The sequence below is a fragment of the Leptopilina heterotoma genome, unplaced genomic scaffold (assembly GCF_015476425.1).
Source record: "Leptopilina heterotoma isolate Lh14 unplaced genomic scaffold, ASM1547642v1 Lhet_209, whole genome shotgun sequence".
NCBI classification, from domain to species: Eukaryota; Metazoa; Arthropoda; class Insecta; order Hymenoptera; family Figitidae; genus Leptopilina; species Leptopilina heterotoma.
Genome location: NW_025110924.1, coordinates 1,348,412 through 1,364,028, shown reverse-complemented (window position 1 = coordinate 1,364,028; position 15,617 = coordinate 1,348,412).

The window sequence follows — 15,617 nt, the reverse complement described above, 5'->3', positions numbered from 1 at the left end:
TATGTATCCAACCCTCAAGAGGACTTGAAGCAAAAAATGCTGATAATGCCTTTAAGCCCTCTTAATATAAAAAAAATAAATTCTAAGTACCTTCGTAACACAAGAGTCATGTAAGCTTTTGCTTATGAAAAATGCATAAAAAAATAGAGAGAAATAAAAAAATCGACTTTCTGTTCAAATTTTATTTCAAAATTTTTCTAACAAATTTATTTTAATTTAAATATCATTGTGAAATAATTTTTGTATAATAATTATATTTTCTAGTTAATTGTAACTAAAATATAGTTACTCTAATTTAAAATCGGTTGTTTTAAATATTTAATAAAAAACTGAATGATCGTTAAATTCAATTTTTTATTAAAAAATAATAATAGTAATAATAATAATAATAATTATTATTATTATTATTAATATTATAAACGTTTATTTTATCGTTCTATTATTATTATTTAATTTTTAGATCTTTTAGAAGCAAAGAAGTTAAAGTTTACACTGATTCTTGAATTGACGAACTGTTGTGCGACTGATGTAAATGTACATTTTATTTAGAGGTAGTTAGTGAATTAAAAAGAAGAAAAAAAATAGCAATAATAATACAATGTTAGGTATTTCCCTATGTAGTTTTTTCTAATCTTCTAAATTTCACGAATTGTATAAAGATGTACTTAAATGTAAATCTCAAATTGAGAGAAACGTGACACGCGAAGTTACGTTCAAAGAACTGAAATAAGTCATTCGAAAAAATAGTAATAATAAAATTATATTCGTCCTCTAAATAAAAACAAAAATGATAAAACTATATTAAAAAAAAAAAACTTTAAGGATTAGTCAGTTACACAAAAAAAAAGACAAAAAGTGTTAGCAGATCACTCCTTTATCCTCGCCCACCATTACAAAAAAGAAGAAAATATTCAAAAATATTTTAAAGGAAGTAACAACGAGAATTTATACCAAAAAAAACTATAATTAATTCTCTTGACTGTACAAAAATAATTTTGTGGAAAAAATTGGCATTTTTCACAACTATATGTATATGGATGTTGACAACTTTTTATAAAAAACAAATGATAATTTATCGAAAGTGAAAAACAATTAAAAATACAATTGTATCAATTGTCAGCATGTGTCTTTTTTATTTTTCCTTTCAATTTCTTTCCCGAAGAAACCATTTTAGTTTTTTACTGATTAAAAATTTCTCATACTATTTTAAAAATGTAATTTATTTCTTTATTTGCAACTCTAAATTTTTTTAAGTTTTCTAAACAAATATTATTTCAGTAAAAACATATTAAATAATTTATTAAATAAAATAAATAAAAATTTATTAAAAAAATTTCTTTATAATCGTAATTAACAAAATAATTATAAAATAAAAAATCAATTTTTATAAATATTCATTAAAAAAATTTTTTTTTTAAAAGACTATTATAAGAAATTATATTTTTTTTAAATATTATGTAAAAAAACTAATTTTTTTATTACATAAAAATAAAGTTAAAAAAATTACAATTTCTAAAAAATATTAATTGAGAAATTACAGTTTTAAAAAATATTATTTGATAAATTATAGATTTAAAAACAATGTTTAATAAATTATTATTTTTATTAACTATTGAACAAAGCAGATTATTCGAATAAAAATTTTTCCAACTATGGAGGGTCTCGAACTATTGACCCATGTATAATAACAATGTCAAACGCCTTAATAATTGCGCCTAACGTGGAAGAATTTATTCAAACGAAAAATCTGTTCAATGAAAATTTAATTTAACGTAAATTATTATTATTAGAGCAATTTAAAATTGAAATTTCTTTCATTAAAATTCTACTAAACAAAAAATTCTATCCGACAATAAAAATTCTGCAAAAGAGAAGAAAATTTCATTAAATTCTGATTAAAATTTCCTATATTATTAAAAATTAAATTATTTAATTTAATTACACAAATTATTATCAAATAAAAAAAATATATTGATTGTTATTATTATTATTATTATTATTATTATTATTATTATTATTATTAATAGTAATAATTAATAGATTAATTGAATAATTAATTAAGTAATTGAATTATTGATTAATTGATCAATTAATTAATATAATTTTTTGTAACAGAAAATTAATTAATTGAAAAAAAAGTGAAAAGGATATCATTAAAAGAATATTAAAAAAAGCAATTTAGAATTTTCTGACCCTATTCAATGAAGTCTAATATTAAAGGAGAAAGCCACGAAAGAATTTATAAAGCGTGAAAATCAAACGTCAATTTACGATGTCAGAGGGAATGAAAATTGAATGAAAATGCAATCGATAAGTCACAGACATTATAATATGTACCCGCGTTTGTTCTTGAGGCTCTTTTCTCTGACTTTTTTTTTCTTCTCATTGGTCCATTAAATTTTGAATCGAATTTTTATCAGAAATATTTACTGAGAAAATAAAGAGAGCTAGAGAGGAAAAAAATAAAAAAAAAAAGAAGACCGTTAATTAATAAATACATCGGAGGTGTGTCGACTGATGCCATTTGCAAAAAACGCGTGTGTCTGTGAAAAATTAACATCTCGTGCTTCATCGAATCTCTCTTTCTCCTCACATTCCTATGAATTGAAAAGAAAAATGTATCACACGGAGAATTTCAGTGAAAACTAAAAATAAACAAAATAATATCACAGTGAATTCTGCGATTTTGCTATTCATGTTTTCTCTTAATTGAAGCAATCAAATTGTATATGAAATAGCAAAAAGCAAGATAATAATTGTCTGCATTTGAATACAGCTTGTTCAGCTTTAATTCGCTAAAAATTTTAATAACGCGTTTTTCAACAATGTGAATCTTTTTCTTCTTTTTCTTTTTTGCTTTCTCTCTCTGAATGTCAATCAGTTAAATTGTTTCGTTTCACTTTAAAATATTGATTCCGTTAAATTATCTCTATTCAAATCTTATTTATCCGTGAAATTGAATTGTGTATGAAATTATTATTCAATTAAAAATTCTTTCAACATAAAAGTTTATAGTTTATCATTAAATATCGAAGAATAAAGAAAAAAAATAATAAATAACAATATTTAATATTTTTATTATCAAACGAATGTATTATTAGTAAATTGTTATTTTTAACTATTGAATCAATATCTTCAATTAATATAATTATTTATATCAATTATTATTGAAAATTAATTTAATTTAATTATATTTTTGCTCTTTTGGAAACTTATATAAATTAATACAAAACTATTGAAATTATTATTAATTAATAAAAAAATTTTAAAATTAAATAAAAAGTTTCAATTAATTATTTTGACCTTTTAAATAATTTAATTAAAAGAGTTGACTATTAAAAATTCGATGAGTATCATTATTATTTCAATATTCATACATCGTTCTTTTTATTAAACGTGTAAAACAAATGAAATGGAAAATTTATCATATCGTTTTCGAACAGATAATGTTGATAAATTTTTTGTTTTTACATAAGCCACGATTTAATAATATTTTTATTAAAGTTTCACGAGCTTTGCAGACGTGCAAAAAAAAATAAGGAAAGCTCGCTTGTGATAAATCCTCTTACGTAAAACCCCTAACCAGAAAGTATAATCTTGTATAAATATCTTGGTTTTCTAAAGAAACACTTTTCAAGTGACTTTGCACAAAAAAAAGAAAAAGAAAAAAAATTAAAAATCCTAAAATCAACGGCAAATTTCAAATCAAGCAAAAAGTATACTTTAAATTTTTTTTATATAGTAAAATATGAATCATAAATGTTTCCATTTAATATGAATTTTTTCCCAAATTATTCCCCGTATTTATATTAAATAAGTTACAAAAAATTGGATTATAAATAAATAACAATTTTAATGTCATATTTAATTACTTAATAATACCCGTACTTTTTCATTTTCATAATTGGTTCCACCTGTTTGCGGTATATAATCATGCTCGAGCAAAATGACATTAGGAAAACCCCAAATTACATTTTATACAATATGATAAATCATCTCTGTTCTAATTATAATAATTCACTGTTATTACCAAATAAACAGATTCCATTTTCCTCTACTTTTCCACACTTCTGCTTTTTTAATAGGTAAGAGATCTTCTAAGTATTTAATTAAAAACTTGATTAAGCAAATTTTCAAATAAAATTTTTTTTCTCATTTGAAAGCATTATTTTCAAATTCATACAATAATAATAATAATAATCTATTTTTAGTTTTTTGGAAGGGAATAAATATAAATCAGCATAAATAAAAAAGATATAAAAACAAATATAAATAAAAAAGTAAAAAAGAAAATAAATATTGAAAATTAATCAATTCTTGAATATAAAAAAGTGTTACTTCCTTTTTAATGAATATTTTCTACAATAAATTATCCTGAGTTAAAAAAAATAAAGACTTCTAGTATTTTTTTCAAATTATTAATTCCGTTTTCCATTTTTGGTTATTATTAATACGAAACGGAAATTTTACTTTCAAAAAAAAATTTCAACTTTTGTCTATACTAATCCTGAACCTGCCGAAATATTTAAAATAAATAAATAAAAATACTTAATTGTACAAAATGACGAAAATACTATTTAATAAGAAATGAAAAAAAAAGTTAGGAATTAAAAAAATAAAAAAAAACTGTAAATAAATTTACAAATTCTCAATTATATGAATGTTATGTATAATAATTTTAAGTAAAAAGTGTTTATAGAACATGGTAGAAACCATTTCATATTATATATGGGTCATTCTCACAATCGAGACACATGACACGTACATTAGATTTTTAAAAATAAATAATAATAATTTTTCAAAATCTTTACGTCCTAATAATAGCATTCATCATGATTTAATCGGATCCTATGAAAAATAAATCAAAAGTTTGAAATATTTAAAGATAAACGTGTTTATATAGCATAAAAACTCCCCTCCGTTACCGTTCATGAAGTAAGTTTCATTTATAGAAAAGGTATTATATTAATTCTGTAATACAAAAAAATCTTTTGCCCGGTAATATCTACTTATTATTTTATTTCGAATTCAATCATGAAAAATAAAGTAAAATATTTGTTAGTTATTTTTACCTAGAATTAAATTAGTTTTGTGCAGAAATAAAACTCCCCTCCGTTACCGCTCACAAATATAATTATAAAATATAAACAAAAACGATAAAATAGAAATAAATACATCAAAACTCTTTGTAGTGTCAGTATAGTTATGGTTATTGCATAAAATGATGAAACAAAATGAAAACAATTAGTTTTAAAAGAATCTTTAGTTTGTCAGTGTTCATCGACACAATAAAAACTCCCCTCCGTTACCGCAGTAAATTTAGTTTTTAGGATGTAAATAATAATAATTTTTAATAATCTTTAAAACTTTGTTTTATTTAAAAACAAAGAAAACAAATGCTGTCATTAATTTATTTATAATATTTATTTTTTTTATATTATAATCATAACATTTTGAAGCTGTATAATGGAAGAAAACTCCCCTCCGTTACCCATGGTATATTTCCATTACACAGCACGTAAATTACAGACTTTATTAATCATCGGATTTGCCTGAAAATCGTTACTCGGGGGTTTTTAGAGTTGCTGATTACGAATATGATAATAATTTTTGAAAATTCAAAATGGCGGATCCAACAAAGCGGACAATTTTTTAAAATATTCATCGGATTTGCTTGAAACTCGTTACTAGGGGGTTTTCGGGGTTGCTGATTACGAATCTCATGTCAGTTTTTGAAAATTCAAAATGGCGGATCCAATATGGCCGACATTTTTTTTCAAAACTGCTCAGATTTGCATAAAATTTGTTACTTGGTGGTTTTCGGGGTCGCTGATTACGAATCTGTTATTAGTTTTTAAAAATTCAAAATGGCGGATCCAACATGGCGGACACTTTTTGAAAAATTCATCGGATTTGCTTGAAACTTGTTATTAGCGGGTTTTCGGGGTCGCTGATTACGAATTTTGGGTCAGTTTTAAAAAATTTTAAATGGCGGATCCAATATGGCGGATAATTTGAAGATTGATGCTATTCGATAGAAATTCGTTCCTCAGGGGTTTTTGGGGTCGCTGAATTCGAATTTGATGTTTGTTTTTGAAAATTGCAAATGGCTGATCTAGTATGAATAATTAATTAGATTGGCTTAAAACTTGTCGCTCTGGGGATTTCGGGATTTTGAATTTTCAAAAACTGACATCGGATTCGTAATCAGCAACCCCGAAAACTCCCGAATAACGAGTTTCAAGCATACCCGATGAATTTTTGAAAAAAGTGTCCACTATATTGGATCCGCCATTTTCAATTTTCAAAAACTATCTTGAAATTCATAATCAGCGACCCCGAAAACCCCCGAGTAACGAGTTTCAAGCAAATCCGTTAAATTTTTGAAGAAAGTGTCTGCCATATTGGATCCACCATTTTGGATTTTGAGAAACTGACATCGGATTCGTAATCGGCGACCCCTAAAACCCCTGAGTAACGAGTTTTAATTAATTTTCATCAATTTTGAAACCCATTTAGCTGCGAGAAATTTTCAACAAAAATTCTGATTAAAAAACATTAATTTTTAATACTAATGTTGATAAAGATTGTAACCACGTATTTTATAGGCTTATTAGGATCCCCCTTTTGCCAAAGGACTAATAATAAAAGTGAATTTTCAACTTTTTTTAAAATGAAATTTCAATTCTGAATTTGTTCATTTCTAGAGATTGACCCATATAAATGTCACTCGTCACGTGAACCCACAAATTTTATGATATACCTGAATGTATTTTTTGTATATAAAAAAAAAATATGCACACAAATGTGGGAACACATAGATTTAAGTGTTATTGTTAAATTTAGAAAAAATCGTTTAAAATACCTGAATTGTTGTAAAAAAAATAATTTAACTATTATTTCATCATTTCATTATTATTTTTTATTATTATAATTATTATTACTATTAGTGCAGTTAACATAAATATTATTTTTATTATAATTATTGTATTAATATTGTTACTAATATTTTGATACTATTTTTTATTCTTATTGCCTCTATTATTGTAATTAAAATTAATATTAGGTAATTAACGTTAATTAAAATAGTATAAATAATAAATATATACATTTATTTATTAGTTTCTTTACTTATTCATAGAACCGAAAAATATTTATTTTAAACAAATATTTTCAATTTATTGTAAAATAGATATTATTAACAAAAGAGAAAATAAAAATATTACAACAAACACGAGGACTTATGAAGAAGTTTTGAAAAAAGATCTGTACGAAATTAGTTTTTATTTGCAAAATTAGAAAAGTACGTTAATTAATAATTATATTAATTAGTTAATTAATTTCTTTAATTAAAAAATTAAATAATAGGACAAGTTTTATAATAATTCTTTATTAGTTATAATTAAGTTCTTTTTTTAATTTTCATATAACTTTTATTTTAATAAATAAAATTATTTGCTTCAAAATTTTTATTCTTACAAGAAAAATATTAAGGGCATTTGAACCTTGATGACGTTACAGATTGTGCAAAGCATGTGTGACGTCATCAAGGTTCAAATGCCCTTAAAAACTTTGAATAAAATTTTCACTTTTTTTTCTCAAATAACACCAACAATTTTTTATTGTCCTTCTGTTAATATTTTTCCCAAGAATGAAAATCTCATGAAGGCAAAAATGTATCAAAGAAATTAAATTTTATGAAAAGTCAAGTGTTTTCGAGCACTGTAAAAGTACCAAAAAATAATAATAATAATATTAAAAATAATAAATAATATAAAAAATTATTAATAATAGTACGAAAAAATAAACGATAAGAGTAAAGAATAAATTTCAAAAGACAAAATATGTTTTTCGTAATCTCAAGTAAAATTTATTTAGATAATTATTTAGAATTCTAAACAATTACTTTTTTTTATTTATAAAAAAAGTCTAACTTCAAAAATAAGTTTCAAAAAAAAAATTTTACTTTCAAATTACACAGTGAAATTTAGAAACTGGTACTGTATTTTTCACTTGCAGAAAACAAAAAGGAAATTTATCAAATTTATATTAAAAAAAAAATTGTAACAAATTTTTTTCAAACTACAATTTTCCAAAAAAATAATAAAAATAACAACGAATATCGCACACCAATTTATGCTAGTAAAGCACAATATATTTTTCAAATTCAAATATATTTCTTATTTTCAATTGTCAAGGTACATTTTAAGAAAGATATTTCAAAAATTTAATTTCCTTTTTCTTTTTCAAAATAAATAAAACGCGACGGCGCATTTCTTTTGACATGTTGTACCAATTTCGTAATTTCCTGCAAAATGGAAAGAGAACATAAGTTGTACATTATTTGTAGAATTTAAAGCAGAGAGTTCAAAATGAAAATATACACACGGATACATTTATGAAATTTCTCTAAATGTATAACTTATAAAATATATATATATAGATGTCTTAATATAATCATTATATAAATAAGAAATTTTTGTTAAGATTAATATCATTTTGTGATACTTGCTCTAAAATTGTGGGAATGCACAAATTTATGCGCTTATAAATAAATATTATGTACAGTGCGTGAATGTAGAATATTAAAGTGAATATATTATATAATCGAGCGCAGAGAATTATAAAATCAAGATGAAGACGAAAATTTGTCGTTAAAACTCATAAAAAAAACTACTTATTGTTATTCAACATAATCATTACAACAAAGGCACTAATATAACATTTTTATTCAGAAAATGAAAACTAATTACCAGAAAAAAAAATCAAATAAAAGTTTTACGAAAAACCATATTTTTTAATTCAACTAAAAATTCAAAATTATAAAATAAATTAATAAGTTTATCAATAATTAATTAATTACTTTAATTAATTTATATAAATTAATATAAATTAATATAAATATTAATTAAACATTAATAATTAATTAATCTAAATATTAATATTAATTTCTATGAATTAAAATTATAAACTTATTTTATAAATTAAATAAAAAAAAGTTTAAAATAAAATAATAGTAAAAAATTATATTATTAGGTATTTTAAATTTTTAACTAATTGAGTCAATTAAAACATTTTCGAAATGAAAAGAAAAAACTGTGATTGGATAAAAATTTATCTATTCTTAAAATTACGTTAAAAAATTTTTTTGTCCTACCTGCACGGAAAGTATGTCATTTCGGGCACTTAAGGCGGGCGCAAAGTAACACATTACGCCCGGGAGTGGGGGAAGCGGGCGGAAAAGTATTTTGCGCCCGCTTGTATGACGTCAGCGGGCGGTAAAGTATTTTCCGCCCGCTTCCCCTACCTCCGAGCGGGCGGAAAAGTATTTTGCGCCCGCTTGTTAATTATTCGATTTTCTTCATTAAAATGCGACATTTTCGACTTTCTTTTTATGTTGACTATAGAACTGCAAACATTTTCAACTTGTTTTATTTTGTCTATAAAAATTTGCAATTTTTTTTTTATTTTCTCTAAAAAAAATAATGAGACATTTGGTTTTGTTCCCATTTCGTTTATCAAAATTGTCAATTTTAAAAGTTCTTGTTTCAGTTTTGTTCAATTATTAATTACTACGTTCTAAATAAATACTATGTTTCCAGAATACATAGTTTTTTATTTCTATTTTAAAACTTCTATCATTATAAACTTCATTCGATGTAATGTTTATATAGAGCTTAATTTTTAACTAATATGAGCGTTTAATCGTGCGTGCCCTCAATGTCATACTTTCCATGCAGTTAGGACAAAAAATTATGTTCGCATCATGGGCGCAAAGGTGATTACGACTTTGGCGAAATTTCGGGACCTCGGGGACACTTTCGCTCCCTCGGCTTCGCCTCGGGCGCGAAATTGTGTCCCCTCGGTCCCTTCATTTCGCCATCGTCGCAATCACCTATTTTGCGCCCTTGTTACGAAAATAACTATTATTTTACACATCGAAAATTTATCTTTTCTTTTCGATTATTTTTAGTTAAAAATTTTCTAAAGACATTTGAACCATTTAATGAATAAAATAATTTGTCACTTTTCTTTCCGAAAAGTAAAAAAAAAAATTTGTGTGACAATCTTTCTCTGAAGAATGTATCAATCGAAAATAAAAAAAAGGAATAAAAAAAATTGTTCGAATCGCGAGAAAAAATTGTAGATTTTTAATACGTTTGCGAGTGCGAGAGTGGTATGATTAAAAATGCAAAAATGGGTTGTGAATATTTCTTTTGTTCTTATACACGGTGAAACAAATTTCACAACGCGCACAGAAAAAAAACTACTGTAAAACGAAGAAAAGTCAAGAAATAAAAAGGAAAAAAAATTAAATAAAATAAAATAACTTTTCTGAGAGTGAAAATATGAATTGTAATTTACCCCCAACTTTTTTTCAGTAATTTACCTAAACTTTTTTTATATATATAAAAGATAAGTATAATTATTCTGATTTTTTATTCTCTAAATATACATTTTTTACTCTCATTAGAGAATTTTTATATTACTCGAATTTTATTTTATTCTTAAATTATTTATTTTTTGTTTAATTTTTAAATAAATTTATTATTCTATTATTGTAGATAATCATGTTTACCATTATTTATATTCATTATTTAGTAATCATTAATTAACTATTTATGATTTAAGAGAATTTTTTTTTACTCATAAAGTTCAAAAAAGATTTATTCAAAAACAAGTGCAAGTTTCGCAATTAATTTTTACGGAAATAAAAAATATTCAGTGAAAAGAAGATATAAAGGAAGGTAAGTTTTCAAATTAAATTCTTCATTACACGTCGGAGAAAAAAAAATAAAGTTCAGTAAATAACAATTCATTAAGTCTCCCTCACCGTCTTTTCAAATATTTCGTGCAAAGTTTCACTTACGCTAAGAAGCAACGTCAATCAAGTAAAGGAAACTTTTATTAGTTTCAAAATTCCTATCCATGTTTATTTCCGCGTTGTGTCTCTCTCTTTTTACTGCTAGTGAAAAATGATGAGTATTTTGGTCCTTTAAATATTTTACACGCAACTTAATTTTACCAACAAAACAAAAACAAAACAAAAATTGTAAACGATTTTTTCGTTTTTGTTTTTTCGTCGATAAAATTAAATTTAAAAAAACAAAATTTTTCCAAATTTTTCAAATAAAATTTTTAAAAAATTAAAAAATAAAAAGTTTGCACGCTCAAAATTTGGGGAACATAAACAATTCCTAATATTCTAAATTACCAACTGGAAAATTTATAAAAAAAATTTTTTCCTAAAAAGGAGTTTTTTTGTTGAAAATATTAAGCATTTTACTAATTCCAAAGTCATTTTCTAAAAATTCAAACTTGGAAAAAATCAAATGTGACAAAAAGCAAAACGTTTTTGTGTTTTTCTTTTCATGTTTAGATTGCTGGCATTATGTATCTTTCGAACTATGTCCTTCAACATGTTCGTTATTGAACAAACAATAAACTTTTTACAACGTTGATATTTTAACTTCAAGGATGTGTCCACCACCTCTTAACAATGAAGTACTTTTACAGTTCTTATTACAATGTACTACAAAAAGGGCATAAATCATACTTTGTATACTTTTTATGTGCATTTCTTTTTCACACATATTTTCAAGCTTACAATGTCAAATTATATTTTATATCCACATAATTTTATAATTTATATATTTAAATTTATATTTATTTAAATTTATGATGACAAAAATGTGAGTAATATTAATATTTCTAATAATAATAGAATTAATAATAATAAAATAATAATACATTAAAGTCAACTAGCACTCTAATTTAAGGTGATAAAAAAAATAATAATAATAATAATAACAACAATAATATAATAATAATAATAAAAATAAAATAATTGAATTTCTGCAATAATTTGTAATTGCTTCAAAATTCAATTTGTTTTAGTGTTTTTAACTAAAATTCTTCTATAAATCCATTATTTTTAATAATCATTTAAATATTTATTAAAAAATTTAACTAATTTCAGAAGAATTTTAGTTTAAAAAATTTTTTTTAAATCTAAGAAGTTTTTTTTATATTTCTAATTAAATTCATTTAAAATTGAAATTTTACAAAATTTTAAATCAAAATCTTTTAAAGTTTAACTACTTATGGAAATTGTAAACACAACTTTTTTAAAATTGAATTAATTTTGAAATATTTAAGTGAAATTAGATTTCAAGAATAAATACAATAACTTTAGAAAACAACAATTTTCCAGGATTTCGATCAAAATTCCCTGACTTTTCCAGTTTTTTTCAAGGTTTATAAAATTCCCTAACATTTCATAATTCATAATTACGAATAATAATAATATTGATAAAAAAAATATTAACAAAAAAAAAGAAGAATAAGAGTAATAGCAATTTTAAACAAAAAATGAATTTAATTAATTAAAAAGAAAATGCCACTTAAAAAAATTCTATATTGAATTTGTTTTTAGGGGAAATAAATTATTTTTCACTGTCACTAAATCCATTTTAAAACGAATTTTCGTTACCACAGTTTAATGCTGTCATTTAGCTTGAAAGCTTGTGAACTTTAAAATGTCAATCAGAAAGAATAAGTAAAAGACTTATACTCCCTCTCTCTCTCTCCCTCTCATTCTCTCTCTTTTCTGTCTTAAATCCCCTTCAACAATTCATTTCAGAACTCTTTTCTCTATACGCTTATATATATTTCCAAGTAAAATTGTAAATCTTCCTTATCTCCTTATTCTTAAATTTCTATACATTGTTAACGTTTTCCAATCTTCCATCAATCGTATAATTGACTATATTTTTACGCGGAGCAAGAAAAAGAGTAAGAGAGAAAAGAGAGAGAAAAAAAGAAAGAGAGGAGAAAGAAAGATTGTTACGGTATACAATATAAAAATAAAGGGACAAAAAAGTGTATCACGTTTAATATATCGCACAAGAAATTTGATAGATTTTCAATGAAGTTTTTTCTCCAGTGATAGAGAAAGAGAGAGAAAGAGAGAGAAAGAGAGAGAAAGAGTGAGAGGGAGGGAGAAAAGCGTATTGTTAGATGAGAACTTTTTTAAAACATTTTTGTACTCGGATAAAGTTGCAATATAGTTTCAAACCATCCTGACAATGTAGCATCGGCTATTAAAAATTCTCTCGTAAAATCCCGACAGCTTTGTGAATTTTTACTATAACAATATTCTTATATGCATTTGCACGAATTTTCAAAACTCGAAAAAAATCCATTCTAAACTATATGATTTGAAGAAAAAAACTAAAAAAAATATTTGGTTATAAAAATTTCTAACTGTAGAATTAATTATTTTTAACACCTCGAAAATTATTATTATTATTATTATTATTATTATTATTATTATTATTATTATTATTATTATTATTATTATTATTATTATTATTATTATTATTATTATTATTATTATTATTATTATTATTATTATTATTATTATTATTATTATTATTATTATTATTGTTGTTATTGTTGTGTAATTTTTAATTATTAATAAAATCTAATAAATATAAATTTCAGAAATTATTTTTCAAAAAATTAAATACGAAAACGTCCTTTTTGCAATTATGTATAGTTGTGACAAAAAACGAAGATTCGACAGCTATAAGAAAAAGAAGAAGAAAAGTAAGAAAAGAAAAAAACCTCAAGTCTCTAAGAGAAATGCAATGTGCAATGGTTCTTTAGATTCTCACAATTTTTCAAATGAATTCACACACAAAGTAAGCAGCAAGAAAATCAAGGTAAAAACGATGACGTATAAGTAGGTGATCGTCATTTTGAAATTTAAAACCCTGTGGGCACTATATTGCAAAAGGCGAAAGCAATATTTTTACGTATCGTTTAAATGCATTCGATAAGATCATGTCTCCTAGAAAAATGCATTTTTCCCTTCCCCATTTCTTCTTCTCTTTCAAAAAAATTCCTCATAAAGGACAAGTGCCATTTCCTTTCTCTATGGCGCATCGTTTCACTTCAAATTTCTTACAACGGAATATAAATTCCAAAATAAATTAAGTTAATAAATTTTTAAGTAAACCATTATCTTTTAATTAAAGTACTTATTCCTATCAACAAATATTATTATTATTTTTATTAATATTATTTTTATTATTATTACTGTAATTATTATTAATAATATTATTATTACTATTATTATTATTACTATTATTATTATTACTAGCAATACTCCACAATAAATGACAAAGAGAAAAAAAGGTAAATTTTTATTTTCAAGAAAGCTTTCGAAAATTAATTCCAACGATGTGCGTTATTGATAAGAGAAAAGATTTTTTTTTTCTCTATAAAAAGAAAGGAGAGGACACCTCTTATTATACGAAATCTCAATTCTCTTCGAACTCCATTCGCCTGGCAGTAACCATTTCCATTATGTTTCGCGAACAAAATTGTTTCTCGCGATCATTTTCTACTTTACAACCTATATCCAAGTTCTTGAGAGCATCCGGTCTCCTTGCCAATATCGACGGCACCTATTCTCTCAATCTCTCTATTTTCTATCTCTATATATATATTATTGGTCGTACTGAAAGCTGTTTCGGATGCAATGGAGTCTCATCAAGTGTGTTGATCTTCCAAGAGAGGTGACTTTAAATGATCGACTTTCAACTACGAATAAAAAAGAAATAAAAAGAAAGAAAATGTAACTCTATTCCCAAAAAAAAAAATAATACAAAAATATTTTTTCTGTACCTCAAAATATTTTTGTTGGCAAATAAATTTCTATCTGGTTGAGAATTTTTAATTTTGGTAAATTTTTTTTTAACAGCATATCTTTTCGTGCTGGGATTATAAAAGTTTTCCGAAGTAAAAAGCTATCTATTGAAGCAGAAAACTTTCATTTCCCTCCGAGGAATAAAAAAAATATATTTTAAACCTACACTGTGTGAGTGAACGTGTCTTTTATACAATCAATAGTAACCACACACGATTCTATTTCTCCTTTTCTTATTCTTCTACTACTTCTTTCTTTCTTTTCTTCTTTTTTTTTTCTACACACACTTAAGTAATTGTAACAAACGGCTGGTGAACGCCAGTGCGGTAGCATTTTCCAGTTCCGAAAGTTTGTAACAAATCTACGTGTGCAACTGCAAAATTCTACAAGCAAGCAGCTTTCCAAGCTGAATTGGATTAAGTAGCTGAATCCGGTTGGGTTTCGTAATTACCACTTTTCGAGAATGTATGGAAATGGCATGAGAATTGCTTTGGCTTAACATGTAATTGGACACTGGTGGAAATAAATGTCGTATACTTTTCAACTCTTTCGACTAATAAAGAAATTTCTAATTGAATTCTCTAACATCTCCCGCAACGATATATATATATACAGGGCTCGAACCACAGTGAAAGTATTTAAAAATACTGACTTTACGGACCAAAAATGAAAAATTACGGGATCAATTACTAACGAAAATATAACCAGTCCGAGTCAAATAAGAGAACCTTTTTATAATAAAAAATTATATAATATAAATTCAATTATAAATAATATACTATAAATTCAATTTTTTCATAACTATAAAACATGAAGATATCGATAACTCCGAGTCTTCGACTCGGAGTGATCGATTTCTTCATGTTTTATAATAATTAAAGATGACCGAGTGATAAAATCA